Genomic DNA, 27,293 nt, shown 5'->3' on the forward strand with positions numbered 1-27,293 from the left:
GTTTTTCTGTTTTCAGGTCAAGAGTCTTAAGAGAAACCAGGCCCGGTGGTGCTCACCTGCACTACCAAGTACTGGGGAGACTAAGGCAGGAGGTTCACAAGTTTCAGGTCATCCTGGGAAAGTTAGTGAGGTTAGTGAAAACCTGTCTCAAAATAAAAAGGGCTGGGAATATAGCTCAGTGTTAGAGCACCCCTGGGTTGAATCCCCAGTACCAAAAAAAGGGAGGGAGGGAGGGAGGGTGAGAGAGAGAGAGAAAGAGAGAGTGTTGTGGTTCAGTGGTAGAGCGCTTGCCTAGCACGTGAGAAGCACTGGGTTCAATCCTCAGCACCACATAAAATAAAGGTATTGTGTCCATCTACAACTAAAAAAAATATTTTTAAAAGTCTAAGACAAAGCACTAACTAGACAAAGGCAAGATCTCAATGTTCTCTAAATCCTGTACATACCCAGTTCTCACCTTCAAGAAGTTCTCATCTTCTCCCTGGGTGTGTTGAAAGAAATCCTACTCTCAATCATTCCTGAACTTCCAGGAACACAGGCATTTATTCACACCAAAATCACCCACCCAACAGGCATCTCTCTAGTTTCAGAGTGCACAGTAGAGCACCATGGCAGTTGTGGTGATTATTAGTGCCTGCAGGTTGACAAACTATGAGAAACATGGATGGGTTTAACCCTACTCACTCAGCCAGCTGTCTATGGTGAAAGACTGGTCGAGCTCGTGGGCTAGGCAGCCAGGTGGACAAAAAAATCATTCTAAAATCCAGGAGTGACAAAGTCCCTATTGAGATATCCTGGTGCTAGACTCAGCCAGGAGCATCTTGAGAAGGTGCTTAGATTCTTTTTAGCCTTGGGTTCAGACTCTTTGTGTCAGAATAATAACCCCAACATATGGTTGCTGGAAGATGAAATGAGCTATATACAGTGAAGGTACTGTAGATAAGACACTCCTTTGCCAGGCGCAGTGGTAGAGGCTGAAGTAGAAGGATCAAGAGTCCAAAGCCAGCCTCAGCAATTTAGCAAGGCCCTAAGCAAACTCATGAGAACCTGTGTCTAAAACTCTAAAATATAAGAAAGGGCTGGATGTGGCTCATTGGTTAAGGTTCCCTGGGTTCAACCCCTTGTACCAAAAAAAAAAAAATTCCTGACAACCTTTCCTTCTCTTCAGTTGATTCCTTGTCCTTCTTGTTTCTTTTCTTTCCCAGTGGCAGGGACGGAACCCAAAGTCTTGCACTTGCTAGGCAAGTGCCCACTGCATTAGATCCCCAGCCTCTTTTTGTTCCTTTAAATAAAGCCTTACAGCTGGGTGAAGTGGAGCATGCCTGTAATCCCAGCTACTGGGGAGGCTGAGACAGGACTGTAGGTTCAAGGCCAGCCTGTGCAATTTAGTGAGTCCTTTCTCAAAATAAAAAAAGGGCAAGGGCTGGGGATGTAGCTCAGTGATTTAAGCACCCCTAGGTTCAATCCCCAGTTCCAATAAAGAAAGAAAGCCTTCCAGTTCTTTTCTTGCTTTGTTAGTTACTCAGAGGGGACTTTTGGTACAAACGGATTCTAGCAGATCACGTCTTAGTCTTTCCCATCAGTGATTAACTGTGGTTGAGGTGAATCTGATTTCTGCATCTTCACACAATGCATGCGTATCCTGGGTGAATAACTCGGATATGTTTATTGAATTGAACATCAGAGTCTTAGCAAAGTCCACTGAATCGTAACTGGGAAAACGGAATAGCACGGATTAAGAGCTTTAAAGACACCGATGAAACGAGTTAAGGACCCATATCCCTCCCTGTCCCTCCCCGCATCCAGGAAAACAGGGAGCAGGCAGCTCTGAAAACACTCTCATCAAGAGTGTCGCCTCGTAAAGCTTTAAAGGTGACATCGAACGGCTCACAACTTCCACGCCAAGCCAGCGGAGCCCCCCGCCGGACCCCACCTACCAGCCTCTCAATCCCGAGCGCCGGGCGGGGGAAGCACCCTCGGCCGCGTCCTTCCCGAGGGCGGCCGGGAAAGCCCGGAGCGCGGAGCCGGAGCGACCCTCGGCGGCGGAGGGACGGGCATGCTCAGTAGCCCCGCAGGTCGTGTTGCTCTCGGAAGCGGGCCGCGGCCCCCGCCCCCTCCCGGCCCGCACGGGTGCTGGGAGAAGCGGACATTTTAGCTTCCTGTGCCGTCCGCCTTCTCGCGGGTGTCCTTCGCCCCTTGTCGCCCGCCGGGGTCGGGGAGCGCTGGGTGCGTAGGTCCCCCCAGCCGCGGAGTGGAGGTGGGATCTGATAAAGCTCCCGCGGAGGGGGCGACGCGGGCAGGACTCCGCCGGGCCTGCGATGCGCGCCGCGCTGCCGGCAGCAGCCGCCCACCGCCGCGGCACCCTGCTCCGGGCCGCGCGAGGCGCGCGCAGCGGCGCCGGGGCCTGTCCTGGCCTCACCCCCACCCTGCCCCTTCGGAATTTCTCAATGACCCGCGCTGCGAGGACACTTCCGACGCGGGAGGGAGGGGTGTCATTAGCGCTCGGTTTATCAGTTCCTTCCGGTCTGCCCCGGCCCAGCCCTGCGCCCTGCCTGGCCGCGCCTCGGGCGCTCGGCTGTCTTTATTGTTAGGTTTTTAAATAAGCAGCCGTGTGTGCCAGTGTGTGCCAAGTGCGTTTGTGGCCCAGCTGTCTCCCCCAAGACGGCTTCCCGCTGGCAGCAGTGGAAACCCAAGCTACTCTGGCGAGAAAGGGGATGATGCAAACTTAGAAGCTGACCCGGCTCCCGGGAATGTGCCCCCCCAGCCGGGCGCGCGGCGTCCCTGTTGGGCATGAATGGCTGGAGCGCGATTGCATAATCTGCGCGGTATAAATAGCCAGCGGGCGGGCTGCTGACGCGCTCGGTTGTACCGTTATCGTGCAAAAATGCTTCAGCGCCGGTGCCGTTCACTCCCAGGTCATTTTCCCTTTGGGCTGCAATCCCGCGATTTAAAATAGCTGAGATGAAAGGCCCCAGCCCCCGCCCCCGCCTCCCTCCTCCCCTGAGTTCATGTATTATGAATGAAACGCCAACCCCGCCGCGTCCCGAGGTCTCCACTTCAGGTAGGAGAGAGGCTCAATGTCGACCCAGCGGCCCCAGCAAAAGTTGGGTGTGCGCGCGCGTTGGGGTGGGGACAGAAAGTAAGAAATGATTGATAGGGCTGGGAAGGAAACATTCTTTTTAAGAAAATGTAACCGCTCGGGGTTTGCCTCTGGAGTTTCAGTTTACAACTGTACTAGCCTCAGTCAATTTAAGAATGGATTATGCAAAAGGGTCTTTCCTCTGTGGCTGGCCGCCCTCCTGCCGCAGGCCGCTGCTTCTGTAGGAAGTGCTGTTTCATCCGGAGGAGCTGGTTCCTACCCCCGCCCCGACCTCTCCTGACCACCCCTTGGGGCAGCAAACCCCCACGCCGTCCCCCGCCGACTTTTAGAGAGCCCTGGGGACCTTGAGAGACTCCAAAGCGAGTGAGAGTCACTGTACCTATGCTAGTTCTAGAACTCTGCCCAGAAGCCTCAGTTACGTCAAAGCTTGAGGTTAAGAACGTATTCTTTCCAACTCCATTTCATGTGATCTTTTTAAAAGCTAAAGTATGCAGAGGGGTTTCCCCTCTGCCAAACACCAAATTGCAACTTCATTTCTTAAGATTGTCAGGTTTTGTGTGTGTGTGTTTTTTTTTTTTTTTTTTTTTTAACGGATTTCCATCCTGTGAAAGGCAGTGGTCAAGGTCATTATTTTTCATGTTGGGTACACAGTCCTCCAATTTCCATTTAAAGTGCCAGGTATCCTATAAGGTCACGGAGATACCAAGGTGAAGGAAAGAAAAGAGGTTTCTGTCCTGTAGGGACAGTGTCAGGTGGGGCCACAGGCATGTGAAGAACCCAAGTGGACAGCAGAGTAACTGAAAATTGGGGTAAACAGAAGAGACAGCAGAAGTCAAAGGAAGGCTGCCTAGAGGAAGGGATATTTGAGCCAATTTACACACACACACACACATGTCACTGGCGATTGAACCCAAAGCACTCTCACAGTGAGCTACATGCCCAGCCCTTTTAATTATTATTATTTTGAGGCAGGTCTGGAGCTTGCACCTGGAACCTCCTGCCACAGACTCCGGGTGGCTGGGATTACAGGTGTGCACCTCCACACAGGGATAGCATGATGGTAGGAGTGCCCTTGATAACTGGAAGAGAGGGCTCCAGGATGGAGAGCCCAGTGGACACAAAGGCCCGGAGGCATGAGCTGGTATCAGGAGCGAGAGGAAAGAGGCAACAGAAAGGGGAGAAGGCGAAGAGCTGGACTGGGAAGGCCAGACAGTCTGCACTAAAGGAGGCTAGACTTTTAAGTCAGGAACCTTTTGTGGTAGGTTCACAGCTGATCTTTATTCAGTCCCAGATCATTGCTGTGGCCTCCATAGTTATGCAAATGTAGGGCAAGTGGGCATCCATTGTTCTGGGATTAGGGAATCAAACCACATTCAAACACTGACAGCTCTTAAGCCAGATAAGGCCCTAGACAAGTTTGATTTTGCCTGCCTTTTTTTTTTTTTTTCTTAAGCTAACAGTTTAAAACTAGAATATTTTAAGATTTGTGGTTCCTCCTGAGGGGGGAAAAAATGAAAGATCTGGCAACTGTGAGTGCCAAATTCTTGCTTGGTAGTAACTGATTGTTGCTAAGAGGCAGCTGCTCCAGCTTCTGGCTCCTAGAGGCATTTGAGTTTTTGACCCCTGGTATGAAAGAAAGTTTTGTGACTGGATCAAGCCCCACTCTGAGACCCCCAGGTAGGTAGAGCTTGTCACTGGGTAAAACAGTTTGCATGAGGAGCCCTGGGCCTCTTGGGAGGAAAGACATCAATTTAAGTCTCCTTCCCACAAATTCTGTATTAGGTGGGCAGCCCAGGCAGGGTGCAATAGAACGGGCCTAATCACAGCCCAGTGACAGGAAGAGTAAGGCTCCTAAATAACAACTGAGGCTTATCCCAGCTCAGGCTCTGTTTCTAGGGAAACTCACCTAAAATAGTAGGCTATCTGCCACATGGGGAGTTGGGCATTCAAGTGATCAGCTGGAAAAGTCCCCAAACAGGATCATGCTTGTACCCCAAATTTGTGGAACATAGCAAGTCACACTACCAAACTTTTAAAGCAGGCAATGCTAGACTCAGATTTTATACTTTTTAATAAATTGATTACTACAGGCATGGAGGATGGTTTTTAGGGAGCCAAGCAAAAACTAATTAGAAGTTTTCTACTGTGACAAAGCACAGTGGCAGTGGCCATGGAGAGAGGTAACCAATTCCAAAGACACAAATGGGGTAGAAAATGACTCGGCCTTTTGATCTGTTAGATATAAGGACTAATGAAGAGGTCTGGGATAATTTCCAAGTTTCTGACTTGGAAAATTCGGTACCTCTTTGGTGCCTTTAACATGATTAGGGAAATTGGTGAGGAGGAGGGCTTTGGCACTGAAGATGGAAACGCACCACTGGCAATTGCTACCACTCAAATCTGAGACCCAGAAAATAAGTCAGGAATTGAGGGATACAGATGGGCCAAGACTGAAGAAAGCCAGACCCAGAGATGGAGACGAGGAGACAGTTCCCTAGGGACATGATTTAAGCAGCTGGATTTAGTTGTTTTGGAAGCTTAGGGATGATCTGGACTTTTTAAAATGTAAAATATAAGCCAGACTCAGTGGCACATGCTTGTAATCCTAGCTATTCTAGAAAGGAACATCTCGAATCTGAGGTCTGCTTCAGCAACTTTGTGAGACCCTGTCTCAAAATAAAATATAAAGACAGGTGTGGTGGCACACACCTGTGATCCTGGTGATTTGGGATTATAGTAATCCTAGTCATTTGGGATCCTCATGATTTGGGATCCTTTCCCAAGTTCAAAGCCAGCCTCAGCAATTTAATGAGGCCCTGAGCAACTTAATCTCAAAATAGAAAATTCTGGGGATGTGGCTGAGTGGTTAAGCACCGCCGGGTTCAATCTCTGGTAGCAAATTAAAAAAAAAAAAGACCAGGAAGGATGTAGTTCAGTGGTAGAGTACCCCTGGATTCAATCCTCAGTACCAAAAAAAAAAAAAAAAAAAAAAAAAAAAAAAAAAAAAAAAAAAATATATATATATATATATATATATATATATATATATATATATACACACACACACATATCCATTTTCTTTGGTGGGGGGGTACCATGGATTAAACCCTGGGGCATTTAACCACTGAGCCACATCCCAGCCCTTTTTTTATATTTTATTTTAAGACAGGGTCTTGCTAAATTGCTTAAGGCCTCTCTTCGAAGTTGCTTGCTGAGGCTGGCTTTGAACTCCTGCCACAGTCTTCCAAGCCACTGGGATTACAGGCAAGTGCCATGGTGCCCAGCTACTTCCATTTTTTTTCCTTGAGCTAGGTTAGGTCTGATTTCTGTCACTTATAGTCAAAAAATTTTACCTACTAAAATAGAAATCCGTAGCTTGAATAGCAAGATAGATTGAGGAAACTAAGGAATGGAGCAGAAGGGGAATTTTAGAATGTGAGTTTGCAATTTAACATAGGGCCATCTGTGGTCAGTACCAGGGAGTTTCACAGAAATTCTGATTTAATAGAACAAACTTATCTTTGGAGTTAATCAACAATTCATGGGTTGTAATGATCAATCATTTTATTCATAGTATCCTGCCATTATCACCTTAAATCACATCTCCAACTCTCTTACTTTTTTGTTTTTTTTAGACACCTGTGTCACCCAGGCTGGCCTTGAACTTGGGTCCTATCTTCTCATTATATCATGTCTCATTTTTGCCTTTACTCTCCATTTTTTTTCTTCCATGAAAACAACAGCTGAGAATCAGTGCTTTTAGGATTGAAAGAAATGACAGACCACATATTTGTGGCAACTGTAGGTTCAGTAAACATTTGGGGGGGGCGGGGTACAGGGAATTGAACCCTGAACTCACATAACTGAGCTACCTTCCCAGCCCAAACCAAATGTCTTTTTTTTTTGGAATGGATAAAGATTAAAAAAGGAAAAAAAAAATATGTTCTGTATATCAGTTCACTTTTGCCATATCACAAACCACCATGATAAAATATTGAGGCTTAAAATAGCAAGCATTTGCCAGGGGTAGTGGCAATCCCAGCTACTCAGAGACTAAGACAGGAAGGACAGGAAGATCCCAAATTCAAGGCCAGCTTGGGCAACCCTGTCTCAAAATAAATAAGAAGGGCTGGGAGTATAACTCAGTGGAAGGGTGCTTGCCTAACGTGCATGAGGCCCTGGGTTCAATCCCTAGTACTGGAAAAAAAGGACAGATATTTTACTATTTCTTATGAGTCTTTGTTCAGTCAGCTTGTTGTGACTCTTTTGGCCCCGGCCTCAGCTGAGGCCAAAAGGTGTAGAATGGTCTCACTGGCAGATGTGATGATTGTCAAGCTGATTGACCTACTATGGCTGGAGCTGGGCTACTCCACATGATCTGTCATCTTCCAGCTAGCCAGCCCAGATGGAATCACAGTGACATGGCAGGGTTACCAGGCCATCGAGAGGTAAAACTCTAATATGTATGCATTTTTTAAGGCTCTGTTTTCATCATGTGTGTTAATACCCCACTAGCCAAAGACATTGTTATCATTGGAGTGTCCAGTTGGGGCCCAGGTCCATGGTGTCCCAAACAAAGAACTGAACAAGATGCACACAAGTAACAAAGTACAGATTTATTGAAGGTAAGAGTAGCACTCCCTTAGGTAGAATGGAATGTGCCAGAGAGGCTCAAGGCCCCAATGTCTGGAAATTAGTGTCTCATACACAGATATTCTCTTCCCTATATGGACCAAATTGAATACCTTAGCCCATTTGCTCCCATTGGTTTACCTTATAATACCTGATGAGAATATGTCCAGCATTCCCCCCATTGGCTACTTTAGAATAACTAATTAGAATACTGCCCACTTTACCTTCATTGGTCTTTTTAAAATGTCTAACCTGTGGCAGGAGTTTGACATGGTGATTAAGCCCTCAGTGGTGGGAGTTGTCACAGTAATGGAATTCATCCTAAACACAGACATGACTAAACACAGTGATGGAGCACTTGACTAGCATGTATGAGGCCCTGGGTTTAGTCCAGACATGACTCTTGTCCTCCAGCGGTATCTTTCTTATACTGTCTCTGCCATCTTGGCATCCTTGAACTCCTACGTGGCCAACCCGGAGTCAGAGTCCAGGAGTGGAATAGACTTTTCTCCTTGGTGAAAAGAACGTAAAGTCATATTGCAAGGGATACGCATGCAAGATGAAAGGACTTTAGCCAGTGTGGTGGTGCATGTCTACAATACCAGCTACTGAGGGAGGCTGAGTCAGGAGGCCCACAAGTTTGAGGTCGACCTGGGCAATTTAGTGAAACCCTGTCTCAAAATAAAAAAGTCAAAAAGGCTGTGGATTCAGCTCGGTGATAGAGCACTTGCCTAGCATGTGTGAGGCCCTGGGTTTAGTCCTCAGCCCCACAAAAAAGAAAAAAAAAAAATGATGAGGAGAATTTATAGCCATTTTTATAATCTACTTAGACCCCTAACCTAAATTTCACAATCTAGAAGACATCTGTAATAACAGTATGCTTCTGAAAACACTGAAGTATATACTACAGAGTATATTTATGAAAATATAAAGTATGAACATATAAAGATGATACCTATATATTTACATAAGTATACTATTTTTATATGAGTTGTACTGATACAATTAACTTCTGCCTTCATAATTACTGATTTATGGCCAACTAAACTGCTTACTGTTTAGATTTGTGCATGCTACAAAACTCCTCTCAATTAGCTCAGTGAATAAAGAAAGAGGCCTATGAACTTGTTATGCTTGCATTTCTCTCTCAGCATGAAAATCCTGTCTCTGATGTGGACTTCTTTAAAGTAGGTATGTTCCCAAAGAGATCTGGGCAATTAAAATGTTTGTAAACCAAAGCACATTTAAAAAACACTGGGGAAGTCTAATTATTTAAAGTTGCTCTAGATTGAATAATTTGAATAATCATCCCTTAATTTGTTCATTAGATCAACTCAGATTTTAAACCTAATTTTGGGAGTAGTTAAAACAAGGCTCGGTTTGTACCTTTTTGTGATGGTAGCAGAGGTGTGGTGCTAGTGCTCGTGGTGGTAGAGGTGACGGTGCTGGAGGACTGTAAGGGTGGTTGTGAAAGTGACGGTTCCGGACATGGTGGAAGGATCTGAAACAGAAGCCTTCCGTTCACTGATGCAAAACTGAGTTTACCGATGCAGCATTACCGAGGACATGGTCCTCCCACCAGACTCCAGGCTGCATAGAAAACTGGGTAAGTGCATTGGAGAAAGGAACAGAAAAACAACGAATCAGAGAAGGAAAGCAGGTAGTGTAACATGAGATGCCCTCTAGGTCACTTTCCATAGCATTAGAAGACAGAACCAAGTGCTGTTCCTTCAGACCTCACTTGGGTATCACTTCCTTCCAGAAGGCTTCTCTCACTTCCCCTCAGCTGGGCTAGGTGCTATACCCTCTCCTTCCTTTATCTTAGACCTCTGCAGACCTTTTGGTAATTGCTTATCTACTTCTCTTTATTTTTTTTCCAACTGGATTATAAACTCACTCAGGGCAGTTTAGAGACCATATCCTCTCCCCCCTTTCTTCAATCCCAATTCACTCTGGCACACAGTGGGCACCCTGTAATACTGAGTAAATGATGGGCAAGCCACCATGCTGAAATTTTTTCTTTCTCCCTGAAAGTGCATTTCACCAGGCACCGTGGCACATGCCTGTAATCCCAATGTCTGCAGAGGCTGAGGCAGGAAGAACCCCAGTTTGGCCAGTTTTGGCCATTCCCAACAACTTGGTGAGACCCTTTCTCGAAATAAAAAAAAGGACTGGGGATGTAACTCAGTGGTAGAGCGCTCCTGAGTTCAGTTCCCAGTATTGCTAATTAAAATAAATGTTTATTTTGCTCCATGACATCAGAGAAATTGTCCAGAATGACTTCTCATTGTCTCTGCCCCAAGCTCTTTGGGCCTACTGGTGTCAGATAACAGGCTGGGCAGGTCCCATTACAACAGTAATATAAAGTGGTACAGCACTAAAGTTCAAGAGGACGTTAAGGAACTTACCTGTTTTAAAATGAGGAAATAGGCCTAGATAAGCAAAGCGACTCAGTTAAGACCACACAGAGTAAGGGTCCATCCGGAACCATCACTCAGGAGCTCCAGGTCCAGATTCTAGCCAAGGTGCCTTTGTTGCTGTAGCCCTGGTGGCACCCTTGGCACGCATTTCGGTTATGCCAATGAAAGGCAATGTTGCTGGCCAAGGTTGTAACTCATTTCTGAAGGAGAAATGAAGATGTGCTTTTAGCTTTCCCAAACTGACTCTGATAAGTATACAGCTTGCACCTATGGCCCATGTTAATTTCTCCTGGACACTGCTGATCCCTCCCCTCCCCTTCCTTCCCTTTCTCTTCTCTCTCCTTCTTCCTTCCCTCCCTCTCTTTCTTCCTTCCTTATTCCCAACAACCCCTAAAAAAAGTATAGAGAAGAAAATAATATCCCACTAATCCTACCACCCAGATATAACCCTGATAATATTTTATGTATGTACCTTTATAGATTTTTCTATCATATTAAAGTTTTTTTTTTTTTTCTTGGTACCAAGCAGGGCACTTACTTAACCACCCAGCCACATCCCCAGCCCTATTCTCACTGAGAATAGGATTCTCACTGACAGGGTTTCACTGAGTCGTTTCACTGGCTTTGAACTCATGATCCTCCTGCCTCATGTGATTTCAGGCATGTGCCATGGTGCCCAACCCTAAACATACTCTTCTATAACACTTTTAAAAAATTCAGTGGGGCTGGGGAGAAAGCTCAGTTGATAAAGTGCTTGCCTTGCAAGCACAAGGCCCTGGGCACAGTGGCGTGCCTATGATCACAGCAACTTGGGAGGCCGAAGCTGGAGGACTGTAATTTCAAGGCCAGTCTCGACAATTTAGCAAAGCCCTTCGTGATTTAGCAAGACGGTCTCAAAAACGACTGGGGAAATAGGTCAGTGGTAAAACACCCTGGGTTTAACTTCCAGTAGCACCCCTCCCCGCAAAAAAAATTCTCAGTGGAAGGGCCGGGGATGTAGCAGGTGGAAGAATGTTTGCCTAGCATGTAGGAAGCCCCAAGTTCATTCCCTAGTACCACAAAACAAGAAGCAAACAACCAGTGAAAATATGCATGTGTCCAAAATCCTAAATGTCATTTGCATGTTTTCAAGATGGTATCTATGAGTTAATACTATACTTTTTCATTTTAATGACACATATGTATACAGCTCTTGAAAGATGGAGAAATAGATTAATGCTATTTTATTCTTTGGTGCCCCCATGTAACCCATCTAAATTTCTACCTTAGCATCTATAATAAATATTGAACCTATTTGCTTAACTAACTTTCTTCACCAATTAAATCATAAATTTCTGAAAGTGGTGGAGAAAGGAATGATCAAATTAAGGTCTATACCCACATATTTTTAAAAATATTTTTTAGTTATAGGTAGACACAATACCTTTATTTTATTTTTATGTGGTGCTCAGGATCGAACCCAGGGCCTCACGCATGTCAGGGGAGCACTCTACCACAGTCACACCCTAGCCCTATACCAATGTATTTATATTTACCAGAATGCCTAGTACATACAGAGTGTTCAGTAAATGTTTATAGAATGAACAAAAAAATATATAGTTTTTTGTTTTGTTTGTGGTGCTGGGGATTGAACCCAGGGCCTTGTGCATTCTAGGAAAGCCCTGTACTACTGAGCTATACCTGCAGCATGCTTATATAGTTTTTAAGTTTTTTTGGTACTGGGGATTAAACTCAGGGACACTTGACCACTGAGCTACATTTCGTGTCCTTTTTTGTTTGTTTGTTTGTTTTGCGGTGCTGGGGATTGAACCCAGGGCCTTGTGCATGCCAGGCAGGCACTCTACCAACTGAGCCATATCCCCAGCCTGTCCTTTTTATTTTTAAATGATATGTTTCTTAGGGCCTTGCTAAGTTGCTGAAGCTGACCTCCAACTTGCAATCCTCGTGATTAGCCTCACAAATTGCTAGAATTTCAGACATGCACCACCACACTAGGATTACTCTCTATAGGGAGATTTACACTGTTGTCTCCATTGAAATTCTTATTTCAAACTGATTAGAATCACACTATGGAAAATTCCAAAAGATCTAGACAAGAAGGAAAGCAAGAGTTGGGCATGGTGGTGCACACCTATAATCCCAGCGACTCGGGAGGCTGAGGCAGGAAGATTGTAAATTCAAAACCCGCCTCAGCAATTTAGCGAGGTCCTGAGCAAATCAGCAAGACCCTATCTCTAATAAAATATGAAAAAGGGCTTGGAATGTGGCTTGGTGATTAAGTGCCCCTGGGTTCACTCCCTGGTACCGAAAGAAAGAAAAAGAAGGAAGGAAGGGAGGGAGGGAGGGAGGGAGGGAATGCAAGAGTAAGAGAAAGAAAATGAAATTTAATTAAAAACAAAACTGAAAGCAGGATTCCAAAGAAAGTTAGAAATGCTAACCTGCAAGAAGACCAGAGACAAAACTGGACCTTGGGACATCTGCAACAAGGTACCTGAAAGCCCTCAGGACCCGTGGCCCTCACCTCTCCTACTCAGTGTCAACTTCCTTCTCCTTCACATGGCAGGAAACATGGCTGCTGACAGCTTGGACCTCACAGCTTTCTGCCACAGGGGGAGTGGCTCTTGTTCCCAATTCCAGCTAAGAATGTTTTGGTGAAGAACTTTCACTGAGTAGAAGGTGCTGGCACACACCCAGCAAATTGGGAGACCGAGGCAGGAGGATTGCAAATTCAAAGCCAACCTCAGCAACTTACTGAGGCCCTAACGCAACTTAGTGAGACCCTGCCTTAAAATAAAAAATAAAAAGGTCTGGGGAAATGGCTCAGTGGTTAAAAGCCCCTAGGATTAATCCTCAGTACCAAAAAAAAAAAAAAAAAAAAAAAAGAACTTTCACTGGCACAGTTTGGGACTGGGGTCTGTGTGTGGTCAGGGAGATGGGATACCATGAATATCCAGACTTGAGTCAGATACCAGCTGACTGAGGCCACCGTTGGGATGGTGTAGGTATAAAATAGTTGCCATTGGAGCCGAAAATAAATAAATAAAAATAGAATCACACCACTGGACAGGGGAAGTGGCTCAGGCCTATAATCCTAGATTGGGGAGGCTGAGGCAGGAAGATGGCAAGTTCAAGGCCAGCCTCAGCAACTTATCAAGTCCCTGTTTGAAAATTAAGTATCTAAAGGTCTGGGGATGTAGCTCAGTGGTAGAGCACCCCTGGGTTCAATCTCTAGTAGCCCCCCCAAAAAAATCACTCTAAGATTAAGATGAAACTGCTTTATCATCATCAACGATATCATCTACTTCATCATCATCATCAATCTTTTAATGGTAGACTTGGAAGTGCTGCATACAGTTTTGCCTGCTAGTTCTAGACTTGAATCTTAGCTTCAAAGTTTTACCCAACCACCGAACAGCTCAAAGATAAATGGAAGAGTCATTCTATATCCCAGTTATTTCAACAAACCTGATGTTTTTGGTAAGCAGATTCTTGAAATTCAGGTAGGAGGCCGAAGGTGTTCGTTTGTGTCTTGATACTTACTGACTCTCAGCTGTCTAATCTACTTTCCCAGGTCTTTCTCATTTCAGTTCCCAGCTAAACCCCACCACAGTCTAGCTCTGGTCCCCACCACTTCCCACAGCTGCTCCTTGGTCATGTCACTTCATCTGATTACCAAATCTGACCGCCTTTGTTCGGTGCCTGACTTGTCACTTAACATAGCTGACCACTTCCACCTTCTTGAAACTCTTCCTTCTGTGACTTCCAGACTCTGACTTCTGGTTCCTCTTTACTTCTCTGTTTATTCATGTATTCATCCAGAATTTTATTAAGACCCTGCGATAAGGCTTACAGTAAAGGTATGCAGTGAAATTAAAGCTGGCAGGGAAAGTTTTAAGTTTTTACGCCCTTTACGTGTCTGCATGAACGAATCTTCTCTATCTTACTAGAATGGGGGCAGTGACCATTTTCTTAAAGGGCTAGATAGTAAATATTTTCAATTCTGCAGGCCAAATGGCCTATGTCTCAATCATTCACCTTGACCTTTGTAGGACAAAAGCAGCAATATACAATACACAGATGAAAGGATGTGGCTATGGTTCAGTAAAATTTTACTTACAAAATAAGTGGCTAAATGTGGCCTGGAACAAGCTTAATGAAAACTTATGCCCCTGAAGTCTAATCTGAGTTCCACCAGGGCAGGAATTTTAGTCTGTTTTGATATATTAAAATAAATACTCAGCAGATATTCAATGAACAAATATTCTCCCAAGATAGGAACTATTTCAATCCCTGTTTTATAAGAAAGGAAATCAAAGTACAGAACCTTCTGTTCCCAAGGTTACCAATTGGTTAGTGACAAATGTAGTATCTAAAAATCACATGGTCTGGCATCAGGGTAGTATTCTTCATCACTACCCTCTACAGTGGTGACTGAGAAAAGGTTACCAGCTCTTACAGAAGTTGGGAGAGGTTACTTTCAGTCGATTTTTTTTTTTTTTTTTTCAGTAGTGAAGATTGAACCCAAGGCTTCCTTTAAGCAAGCACTCTACCACTGATCTATACTCCGGGCCTTTTTATTTTTTATATGGAGACGGGGATCTCAATAAATTGATGAGGCTGGCTTCAAACGGGCCATTACCCTACTTCAGCCTCCTCAGTTGTGGGGATTACAGGCATGCACCACCTTGCCAGGCTTTTTTTTTTTTTTTTTTTTTTTTTGGTATGAGGTTGGGGGAATTGAACCCAGGGACTTCTAACCACTGAGCCACATCCCTAGTCCTTTTTAAATTAGTTTTTATTTTGAGACAAGGTCTTGCCAAATTGTTGAGGCTGGCTGCAAACTTCCAGTCTTCCTGCATCAGCCTTTGGAGTTGCTGGGATTATAGGCATGTGCCTCTGCACCCCACCCAGATTTTAAATGCATCTTTAAGAATGAAGAATTTGGCCAGGCACCATCGTGCACGCCTGTAATCCCAGCGGCTCGGGAGGCTGAGGCAGGAGGACTGTAAGTTCAAAGCCAGCCTCAGCAAAAGTGAGGTGCTAAGCAATTCGGTGAGACCCTGTCTCTAAATAAAATACAAAATAGGGCTGGGGATGTGGCTCAGTGGTCGAGTGCCCAAGTTCAAGCTCTGGTACCAAGAAAAAATAAAAAAGAAGAAGAATTTGCCTGGTAGTGGGCACATTCCTATAATCTCAGTGGCTTGAGAGGCTGAGGCAAGAGGATCTCAGCCTCAAAGCCAGCTTCAGCAACGCCTGTCTCAAAAATAAAAAATAAAAAGGGCTGGAGATGTGGCTCAGTGGTTAAGCGACCATGGTACCCAAAATAAATAAATGAATGAAGAATTTGTTTTCAGAGTGGCACATGCCTGTAATCCCAGTGACTTGGAAAACGGAGGCAGAAGGATCAAAAGTTCCAGGCCAGCCTCAGTAACTTAAGGAGACCCTCAGCAACTTATTGAGACCCTATCTTAAAATAAAGTGCCCCTAGGTGTAGGTTCAAATTCCAGTACCCCCACCCAAAAAAATGGAATAATGGAATTTAAAAAAATGGAATAATGGAATAAAAAATTCACCATGAACAAAAAAAGGAGAGGGAAGGGAGAAGTTCTAGAACCTGAAATGTCAGGTACGAAAACCTAACACTGAACGGCCTGATGAGCATACTGGCAGCAAAGGAAGAGTTCCTTCCGCGGTGCCTTCGCTTGTCAGAACTTCAGCATCTTGACACAGAGTTTGAGGTGGATAGTGGTAGAGATGAAGCAAAAGAAGTATGCCGGGGGCTTTGTGTGACATGCGAACAAATTTGGATTTTAACTTGGTGGCAGATGGGCCACTGAAGCATTTTGAGCATGGGAAAGAATGACCATATTTGCATTTTAGGTCAATTTTTAAAATTACATTTTTCTTTTAAAATTAGATGTTGCCTGCATATTGTACAATAGTCAAAAGCTGAAAAGGTCTCCCCCTCCCCAGCCCGTTTTCAGCCACCCACTTCCCTGTCCCAGAGATACCCACTATTTCCAGTTAGAGAGATGACTTTCACCATAGTGGGGAAAATGGCTTAGGTCAGGTGGGCTGGACGTCTCCTCAGTTCTGGCCACACCCATCTGTTGACAGGAAGTCACAATTCCTGTCCTGCAGTCCTCTGCACTCACCGTCTCTGACTTCCAGTAATCCTGTCCTCCTTGGACACTTCAGGCCTCAAGGTGGTATGTCAGCGTCTAGTGGCAGAGGGTGGCACTGTGCAGGAGGTTTTCCCACGCTGAGCCTTCTGAGGGAGACAAAACATGATTCTTTAGGGGAAAACACTTCTAGGTATTAAAATGTTTTGTTTCCCAAGACTCAACCCTATTCTACAAAATCTTGTTAGGGAAAATTTAATATAAATTAAAATGTTCTCCTTCGTGTGAATGGCAATTTTTAAAAAAAAGTTATGAAACACTTTATAAGTAGTTTCCATCAAATGACCTTCAGATGAACCAGGTCGAGCATGCCCTGATACCTAATGGAGGCAGGAGGTCTTGGAATCCAGACCCTCTGACGAAAGCTAAGTGATCACAGGGGAAAGGCAGGCAGCATAGCATTCTGGGGATAAGCATGAACTGCTGGGAAGAGTCCCGGGTCTGCCATTTACTAGCACCTGACCTAAACCTCTGTCTCTCTGCAGAACGGGGATAATAATGGTCCTGTCTCCTGGTGGTTGTGAGGATATTGCTCAATGTGGTTAGCTATCGTGCAAAGAGTCAGATAAGAACTTCAAAGGTGGGAGGGCGTTTTGCAGGAGGGTGGGAGAGTAAAGGGCTAGAAGTCAGACCAAGGAATGTGGAGAAGGCCAGTAGCACTTCCCATGCCCTTGGGACCTGGGAAAATAAGTAGCATCCTTTCTAGAATTCACTCGAGGAAGAATGTTCCTTAGGAAATAAGGAAGGAGTTAGCAGATTAGAAGTGGAAAGAAATTGCTTTGCAATTGAATGAAGGTTCCCTAGTATAGAACAAAAGACCTAGGAAGGAAGAGGACAGAAGATAGAGAGGAAGCCCAGAGCAGGATGGTAGATTGGAGATCAGGGTCAAGTAGACGAGACCTGCTGGAGGCAGAGACACTACCTATGACAGACAGAGCAGAGCGGGGCCTGGTGGATTAGGGACCTATCCAGCCAACTGCCTATTTTTGTATAGCCCATCAACTAAGAATGTTTTTTTAAAAATGAAAATAAGAGCGTGCACCTCAGGAGGCTGAGGTAGGAGGTTGGAGAGTTTAAAGCCAGCCTCAGCAAAAGCAAGATGCTAAGCAACTCAGTGAGACCCTGTCTCTAAATAAAATTCAAAATAGGGCTGGGGATGTGGCTCACTGGTTGAGTGGTTGAGTTCAATCCCTGGTACCCACCCCCCAATAGAATATTTCATGATACATGAAGCTGATGTGAAATTCAGTGTCAGTATCCATAAGTGGATTTTTATTGGGTCACAGCCATATCCATTAATTAACACTGTCTACTGCTGCTTTCACATTGTATCCACAGAGTGGAGTTCTGTCAGCAGAGACTATCTGGTTCACAAAACCAAACATGTTGCTATCCGATTCTTTATAAAAAAAACTTGGCCGGCCCCTGCCTTAGCACACCATTCATAGTCCACAATGTGAGTAGGGGTGCCCCTGGAGTCGTGTGACTCAGGGACCTGGCCCTCAAAGCACTCACTTTGGATGGTGATACAGAATTACAGCTAGTAGAGGAATGGATAGAATTCAATGGCCTTGGGCTCTTTTTGGAATGTGGCACAAAGTTGTTTTGTTAGAACAAAGCAAGTTTGTTAGTCTGGATTCAAGCCACCACCTCTTGGCTGGTGAGAAAGTAGGCAGTAAACACTGCTGATGGCCCACATAATCTTTATTTCTCCTTTTGTTCTTCACTAACAGAGCCTGATTTTTATCAATGTAGCAATGTACCCTGTTAAAAATAATCATTTCAAAAGAGAAGTAGGGTGGGGCATGGTGGCACATGCCTGTAATACCAGCTACTTGGGGAGGCTGAGGTAGGAGGATTGTGAGTTCAAAGCCAGCCTCAGCAATTTAGTGAGGCTCTAAGCAACTCAGGAAGACCCTGCCTCTCAATAAAATATAAAAAAAGTGCTGAGGATTTGGCTCAGTGTTTAAGGACTCCTGGGTTCAATCCCCAGTACCAATAAAACAGAGAGAGAGAGAAATGTAGTTGGATGTGTTGGTACATGCCTGTAATCCCAGCAGCTGGGAGGCTGAGGCAGGAGGATTGCCAATTTGAGGCCAGCCTCAGCAACTTAATGAGGCCCTGTCTCAAAATTTAAAAAAAAAAAAAAAAGCTAAAAAGGACTGGGGATGTTACTCAATAGTAAGTGCCCTTGAGTTCAAAGCCCAGTACCTAAAAAATAAATTCAATAAATAAATTAATAAAGTAATATATGGTCCTGGATTTGTTCCTGGAATAGAAAAAAAAAATTTCTTTGCTATAAAGGACATTAGTGGGATAATTAGCAAAAGCTGTACATGAAATAATAGCATCTAATCAATATTAGTATTCTGATTTTGATCATTGTTCTGTGGTTATGTAAGAGGAAGTCCTTATTTTTAGGAAGTACACATTGAACTATTTAGAAGTAAATGGACATCATGTGTGCATGAGAAAGCTAGAGAAAATGATAAAGTCTATGTGGTGAATGTTAATTGGAAAGACTTTTTTATTTTGGTACTGGGGATCAAATCCAGGGTTGCTTTGTCACTGAGCTACATTCCAAGACCTTTTTGTTTATTAAGTTTGACACAGTGTCTTGCTAGGTTGCTGAGAGTCTCACTAAGTTGCTGAGGCTGGCCTTGAACTTTTGATCCTCCTGCCTCAGCCTCCCAAGTCACTGGAATTATCGGTAGGGTCTACTGTGCCTGGCAGTAATCAGAAAGTTTGAGTGAAGGGTATACAGGAATTCTTTGTACTACTTTTTCAGATTTTTTTTAGTTTAAAATTACTTCAAAAACAATGAGTTAAAAAAGAAAAACTTTTTTTTTTTTTTTTTTTTTTTTTTGGCCATGTAGACATTCAGTGAGATATCCACGTACTGAATTCTGGCCAGTGGGTTGTAGTTTTTAGTCTGATGGATGGAACTTGTCAGAAAACTATTGTTTTTCTGATAAAAAGGGAGGACAGAAGGACCAGGAAGTAGCATGGATCGTAATGACTTCATAGAACATCAGCCTCAGATTACTTTCCTCTAGATAAGAAATTAAATAACTCCCTAAAGTCAGGTTTCTGTTATGTATAACCAAATGCAATTCCAACTAGGCTAAAGCATCCATGACTCCCAGTGGTGTTTATAGTTTAAAGTATACGGTTTGCTCCCTCAATCTTCTTTATGAATAAATGCTTCCACCTGCCCTTAAAAATTAAAAAAAAATTTTTTTTTAGTTGTCAGTGGGCCTTTATTTAATTTATTCATATGTGGTGCTGGGAATCAAACCCAGTGTCTCACACATGCTAGGCAAGTGCTCTACCACCGAGCCACAACCCCTGCCTTACCTGTCGATGTTCCCCAAGTTCACATCCTCCTGTATGATCACCTCGGGCTACACTACCCATTCCCACTTACCACTGAAGCTGATGGCTCTCAATTACTATCTCCAGCCTGAAAATTTTCCTGATTTACAAACCATGTATCCTGCTTACCTACTAGATACCTAAATGCCCTCAAACTACAGTCAACACAAACAGTTACAAGGCTTAACTGTCTTTTCAGTCACACATACACACACACACACAGTTCTTCCAGCCATTACCCAGGCACTTCCCCCAAACCAGAAGCTCAGGAGTCATCATGCTCTCCTCTTCCTACTTTCTCACCCCCTCCATGCAATTAGTCATCCAGATCTTGATGACTCTGTCTCCTAAATAGTTTCTGAATCCCTCTCCTCCTCCTCGTTCCCATTACCCAGGTCAATGCTTCATCATCTGTCACTGGTGTTTCTTTACATTAACCTCCTAAGCAATCCCTCTGTCTCTGTCTTCTCTTCCTCTAACACATACTAATTGTCTTTCTAAAATATAGATATCACCATATTCTCTTACCCAACAATTTCCTATCATTTCAACTTTTTTTTTTTTCTGTATCCAGAATTGAACCCAGGGGTGCTTAATCACTGAGCCTCACCCCCCAGTCCTTTTTATTTTTTATTATGAGACAGGGTCTCACTAAGTTGCTTAGGGCCTCACTAAGTTGCTGAGGCTGGTTTTGAACTTGGGACTCTCACCTCAGCCTCCCAGGTCATCACTTCAACTTCTTATGGTAATAGTTTTGTTTTTTCCTCACAGTTACTACTCTGGTATATAATGCTCACAGGATTTTTCCTTCTCTTTTTTTTGAGACCGTTTCATATTCCATTTTTTAACACCTTTATTTTATTTTTTCCTTTTACCCAGTGCTGAGGGTCGAACCCAGTGCCTCACATGTGCTAGGCAAACGCTCTACCACTGAGCTACCACCCCAGCTCCGCTCGTCTTGTCTTGACTGTCCTGAGGGGCCCTGTCTCCATGAGAGAAGGGCTATTGATACTGCGACTGGTTTACCCTCTTCTAGTCTATTCTAGGGCAACATCTCCCAAAGCCAGTGATCTTCTTTGGTTCTAATCCTCTCTTTCCAACAAGTTGTGTTTCACTTTACTGGCAAGTAACCCTCAGTGTTCTTTCACTTGTTACAAAGATAGATTTTGTTCACTGATCAAAATGAGGCCTCGGGGCCACTGTGGGCGATGGTGATGGCTGGTCACTGCTTGACAGCAACACACACCATTCACCCAGCCCGCCCTGTCTCCTGTCCGTGTTGTCTAGGTGGGTCACCTCCAGGGACCCTCTGCATTCAGCCCAGCTCTGCACTGTGCGTCTCTTGTTTTGGCTGCTTTTTTTCTTTATTTCTGTGATGCTGGGGTTTGAGCCCAGCGTCTTGCACATGCTAGGCAAGTGATCCGCCACTAAGCTACGTCCTCTTGGATGTTTTCAAGTTCATCAAACCTGGGCTCCTAGGACTGATTCTTCCATATCCCAATGCCAGCTGCTGGAGTAGGTTGCTGAGAGCCTAAGCAAAGAGTAGAAAGCAAGGTGACCCAGCTTTTCAGGCACCAGCCATTATTAGCATTTACCTTTTCTTCTTTCTTTCTTTCTTTCTTTCTTTCTTTCTTTCTTTCTTTCTTTCTTTCTTTCTTTCTTTCTTTCTTTCTTTCTTTCTTTCTTTCTTTCTTTCTTTCTTTTTTCAGTTTTGGGGTGTGAACCCAGGTATGCTCTACCAGTGAGTTACATCCCCATCGTTTTTCCTTTTTTTTGGTACTGGGGATTGAACTCAGGGGCACTTAACCACTGAGCCACATTCCCAGCCCGATTTTGTATTTTATTTAGAGACAAGTTCTCACCGAGTTGCTTAGGGCCTTGCTAAGTTGCTGAAGCTGGCTTTGAATTCTTGATCTTCCTGCCTCAGCCTCCCGAGCCACTGGGATTACAGGCATGCGCCACGATGCCCAGCTTCCTTTTTCATTTTATCTTGAGAGGGGTCTCACTGAATTGCTGAGGCTGTCCTTGAACTTACAGTCCTCCTGCCTCAGCCTCCTGAGTGTCTGGGCTTACGGATATGCACTGCAGGGCCCAGTTAGCATTTTCCTTTAATAACCTTCTCTCTCCTCTTGCTAGCAGCATACCGTCTTTTAAAACCCAGAGCAAATGAAATCAATTAAGACCTTCCTCCAGCCAAGCAGATTTAGACATTCCTCCAAGAAGCTCCCATGATACTATCACACTAGAATGCAATTGTGTATTTGTGTGTCCATTTCCCTGCCTTTGGTTTCCAGTATCTGAACGTAAACCTTACGCTTTTGTATATGTCCCTCCACTCAGCATAGAGTGGAGTCTGATGTATAGGATAACCAGTAGGTGTCTGTTAATGAATTAAATGAATGGATGTTTCTTCTAGGTCTGGAGTAGAAAGAGTGGAAAGAACCTAACCTGGGTACCATTCCCAGTTAGTTCCTTTGCTAACTAGTTTTGTGACTGCAGTCTCTCGACAACCTCTTCAAAAAAGTGGAGAAAACACCACCCATCTTAGAAGAATTGTTTTGAAGATTGAAGGAGTTAATGGTCCATTTGATAGCTCTACTGAATGTCTCTCATGAGCTCGGCACTGTTAGATACCAAGAATATAATATCTTTTCCTCATAACGTTTTCAATCTAGAGGAAAGATAATTAAGCATTTACAATAAAATATGATGAAAATTTTTAATAGATGAAGAACAAGGTGAATGGGAACATAGAAGCTGGGGCACGGCCTAGGCTGGGGTTGGGAAAGACCTCCCCAGAGGTTGTGAAACAGTTATAAAGTTGTTTTAGTCAGCTTTTATTGCTGCTGTGACCAAAATGTTGGACAAGAGCAATTTTAGAGGAAGGAAAGTCTATTTGGAGCTCATGATTTCAGAGGTCTCAGTTCACAGATGGTTGAATCTGTTGCTCTGGGCCCAAGGGAGGGCAGAACGTCATGGCAGAAGTGTGTGGCAGAGGAAGGCAGCTCAGGGCGGGAAGCAGAGAGCTCTGCTAACCAGGGACAAAACAGAAACCCCAAAGGACAACCCCAGTGACCTATCTCCTCCAGCCTGCCTTCGATCACTACCCAGTTAATCCGTATCTGTGAATTACCCCACTGATTAGGTTAAGCTCTTGTAACCTCGTTTCACTTCTGAAAATCCTTACATTGTCTAACACATGAACTTTGGGGGTACACCTCCTATCTAAACCATGACACAAGTGTTATCTATACTCATGTCAGGTGGTTTGTTATCACAACAGAGGAGACTGCCCTTGAGTCCACAGGAGGAAGACATCACACCATGGGGAGTAAAGCTTCCTGGAAACATGGACTGTTGAGCCTGACACCACTTCCTTTGATTGACTGACCAACCTCCCTCTGGAGGGCATGCCTGTAAATGAATAGTGTTTCCAAGATCAGGGATCGATTTGCTTCATCTGTCTATTCTCCAGTTCGCCTTGTTGCTCTAAGAAACCAGCCCTTGAGTTAAAGAAGAACAAAGGCCACAGAGATAAGGAATACTGAAGGGAAATCTGAGAGGCCAGTTATATTTCTAAACAAGGCAGCAGTGGAATGCAATTAACTTCTACCAGAATCCAGATATCCTCACCACCTCCTTTGTAACCCCCAGTCCAGACCGCTTTCATCAGTCAATGGATGACCTCCAAAAACCTCCAGAACTATGTCTACCCTTCCCTCCTACGCCTCTACCACATTCTAGCTCTTAAAATTCTTTGTCCACGTCCTGGGCACATTACAGTGAAGAAAGCCACTGGTTTTCAAGGTCAGGAGCGCTTGGATGAGAGCTTGTAAGGAAGCTTTTTGCATCCCTTGAAAGATGAGAAGACGTGGGCAGGTGCTGTTCACCAACTGCACGGAATCAACTGGTGTTAAGTAAATAAAACCAAATAAGTCTTCCCCTGTTGTTTTGTATTAAAGGGTTTTCAGGTAAGCCCCTATGCTCCACCCCTTCCCAGTCTCTCCTCCTCTGCATTTCCCGGACCTTCCCTGAGCTGTCTCCAGGCTGCAAACATGCCATCTCTGCCGCCTCGTCTCCTCCCTAGTCTCTGAATCACACTCCCCAGTCTTCCCCAGTACTGCACAGATATCCTCTTGTCTGTCAAAGCCATCTTTCACATCAGCATCTAATGCTCCAACCTGGAAGAAGTGGCAGGGAGTTGGAGCCCCTTTCCATGAGCTCCTGAGCATGGCGAGTGGACTCTGTGGTTTTGTGGTGCGTTAACCTGACTTCAGGCGTCAGGCAGGTCGGTGGCTACAAGGATGATCTGTTTCAGATCTTAGCATTTTTCAAATTCCAGCAAGGTAAGGGCTAGAGACAGCATCTCTTCCAACAATAGCCATATAATCTTCACCTAGGCCCAGCAGTTCTAACACACACACCCCCACCCGACCTACTCCACCCTCCTATGTGGGACCTACTCCACACCTCCACATTCCAGCTCTTAAAAGTCTTTGTTCTTTGGCCCCATGATCCCACTTTGTTTAGAGTTGAACCCAGGGCCTCCCACATGCTAAGCATATGCTCTACCACTGAGCTACACCCTGAGTCCCTCTCCATTTCTTTTTATTTTTCTCTTATTTTCAAGATGTCTACCTGCCTGTCTATCTCTGTTGTATTTGTTTCCATCCATCCTTACACTTATAGATGTTTGTGACAAACCTTTTGAAAGTAGATAGCAGACAACTTGACAGCTTACCCTAAATATTTCATCATTTTTTTTTTTTTTTTTTTCCCCTGGTATCAGGGATTGGACCCAGAGCACTAACCACTGAGACATATCCTCAGCCCTTTTTAAAATTTTATTTAAAGACAGGGTCTTGCTGAGTTGCTTAGGGCCTTGCTAAGTTGCTGAGGCTGGCTTTGAACTCTCGATCCTCCTGCCTCAGCCTCCTGAGCCGCTGGGATTACAAGTATGAGCCATCACACCCAGCTTCATCACTTGGCTTCTTTGATCTTTTAAGAATAAGGACATTTTCCTACCCACCACAATGTCATTATCACTTCCACAAGATTTAACATCATTATAATAATAATGCATTAATATTGAATCTAAATTTAATGTTAGTTTAATATTAATTAATTTTAATTAAATATAGCCCAAGTGTTTCCAGTTATCCAAAATATGTCTTTTAAAGACCCACACCGCCCCCACAACACACACTCAAATCCAATCAAGTATCACTTTTATTTTCTTTGTTTGCAGTACTGGGAACTGAACCCAGGGGTGCTCTACCAATGAGCTACATCCCCAGTACTTTTTATTTTCTATTTTGAGACAGGGTCTCACTGAGTTGCCCAGGCTGGCCTTGAACTTATGATCCTCCTGACTTAGCCTCCCAAATAGCTGGAATTACAGGCATGTGCTACCATGACTGGGCAGTTTGTTGCTTTGTGCTCAGACACTGGCTAAACATTTTTTGGCAAGAATATTACATGGGAGATTTGGTGTATTTCCTCTTGCCAGTCATCAGGAGGTATACAATGTTAATTCATCCCATGATTAGTGATGTGACATTTTACTACTTGGTCAGGTGCTATCTGTAAAATTACTTCTTTCAAGCCAGGCCTGGTGGTGTGCTCCTGTAATCCCAGTGACTCAGGAGACTGAGGCAGGAGGATCACAAGTTCAAAGCCAGCCTCAGCAACTTAGTGATACCCTGAGCAATTCAGTAAGCCCCTATCTCAAAAAAAAAAAAAAAAAAAAGTACACACACACACACACACACACACATGTATGTATATATATTTCACCCTTTACAATTAGTATGGGATAAAAGGTGGTAACACTTTGAGTCTGGGAATTATCCCATTATTTAAAAATCTTTCACCCTATGGTTTAAAAACTATTGATGATCATTGTTCAAAGCATTTATTGTATCAATGGTTTCAAAACAATTTTTTTTTTTTCCGTTTTGGGTAGTACTTGGGATTGAATCCAAGGACTTGTGTACGAGAGGCAAATGCTTCACCACTGAGCTACAACCCCAGCCCCTTTTTATTTTATTTTTGAGATAAGGTGTTACTCTATTGTCCAGTTGGTTCAAACTTGCAATCTTCCTGCCTTAGCCTCCAGAGTCGCTGAGACTACAGGTGTGTGCCACCTTTAACTTTTGATTATTTGTGTTGACTTCTAAGGGAATGTTGATGGGTGTGTCGGGAATTGAACCCAGGGTGATTTTACCACTGAGCCATATATCCAGCCCATTTTATTTTATTAAAAAATAGTATTGTTGTTGTTACTACTATTATTGATAATAGGGATTGAACCCAGGGATGTTTTACCACTGAGCTATATACCTGGTTCTTTTTCCTTTTTATTTTGAGATAGGGTTTTGCTGAATTGCTGAGACTGAACTCAAATTTGCAATTCTCCTCTCATCCTACCCAGTGACTGAGATTACAGGTGTATGCCACCTCTCACAACTCAACAGCTAGAATTGTTATTCTCATGTAAACAGTTGTTTTGTGCTGTGGGTAAGACAACTGTATTTTATTTAATTTATTTATATATTTTTAATTTAAAACTTTTTTTGGTACTGGAAATTGAATCCAGGGGCACTTTTACCACTGAGCTACATCCCCAGCCCCTGTTTTTACTTTATATTTTGAGACTGGTTCTCTCTAAATTGCTGGACCTTGATAAATTGCTGAGACTGGCTTTGAACTTGCTATCCTCCTCCCTCAGCCTCCCAAATTGCTGAGATTACAGCCATGTGCCACTGTGTCTGGCTATTTTATTTTTTTGGAGTGGTTTTGAAACTAGATTTTGGATAAGAAATTTGAAGAACTAACCAGGATTATATGTTCTGACATGTGTAGCTATTTGAGGAATTTCTAGTTGGCTTAAGCTATAAATGCTTATGGAATGATTCAGGAAAAAAAGAAAAAGAAAAAAAAAAAAAACAGATTTATTTAGTAGGAAAAGATGAAGTCCTAGAGACCACCATTTAAAATGCAGCATAAAGTTAGCTGACCTTAGAGACTTTTTTTTTTTTTTTTCTTTTTTTGGGAGGTGGGTGAGGGTCTTATCTAATTTCTGAGGGTGGCTTCAAACTCCTGGGCTCAGACGATCCTCCTGCCTCAGTCTCCCAAGTAACTGGCATTATAGGAATGAGCCACCACATTCAGCAAGAATACTTTCTTTTAGCCTAGAACCTTCTAGGGCAATGCCAAGCTTGTGAGAAGCAATACGGTTTATAGAATGAGGGCTTTGTCACTATATACAACTGGGTTCAAACCCAGGTCTATCCCAGCTATATGACCATGGACAAATTGCTCCAGTTTCCTCATGCCTACAATAGGAATGCTGTTATCCACTCTAAAGACTGGGTAATTGTTAAGCATAATGTGGTTTTAGTGCTTGTCAAATAGGCACTCAGGGCAAGTGACCCCTTTTGAAAGGGACATGGGGAAGAGAATTGTATACATGATTAACAGCGTGTGTTGTAGGAGCTAAACCAAGGCACGTGGGCCATCTAAGCAAAATCAAGATGTCCCCTACCCTACCCCTGCCCTGGGTACTGAGGATCGAACCTAGGG

General features: G+C 43.9%; 1 protein-coding gene and 2 long non-coding RNA genes across 4 annotated transcripts in view; 2 read left to right on the forward strand and 1 right to left on the reverse strand.

The window, feature by feature from the left end:
* Positions 1 to 2,072, reverse strand: part of SPRED2 (sprouty related EVH1 domain containing 2) — a 124,325-nt gene extending 122,253 nt beyond the window's left edge. The window contains exon 1 of the mRNA XM_079109826.1: positions 1,938 to 2,072. The gene's annotated coding sequence lies outside the window, so the exon portion shown is untranslated. The remainder of the gene's footprint in view (positions 1 to 1,937) is intronic.
* A 535-nt stretch (positions 2,073 to 2,607) lies between these two features.
* LOC306643615 overlaps positions 2,608 to 27,293 on the forward strand; it is a 51,738-nt gene continuing 27,052 nt past the window's right edge. For both annotated transcript variants that reach the window (XR_013759010.1, XR_013759011.1), the window contains exon 1: positions 2,608 to 3,061. This is a non-coding gene — a long non-coding RNA (uncharacterized lncRNA). The remainder of the gene's footprint in view (positions 3,062 to 27,293) is intronic.
* LOC306643616 lies at positions 21,438 to 23,650 on the forward strand. The gene is made up of 2 exons (XR_013759012.1): positions 21,438 to 23,171; positions 23,204 to 23,650. It is a non-coding gene; the product is annotated as an uncharacterized lncRNA (long non-coding RNA).

This window comes from Sciurus vulgaris (assembly GCF_902686455.1).
Source record: "Sciurus vulgaris genome assembly, chromosome: 14".
In the NCBI taxonomy this organism is placed as follows: Eukaryota; Metazoa; Chordata; class Mammalia; order Rodentia; family Sciuridae; genus Sciurus; species Sciurus vulgaris.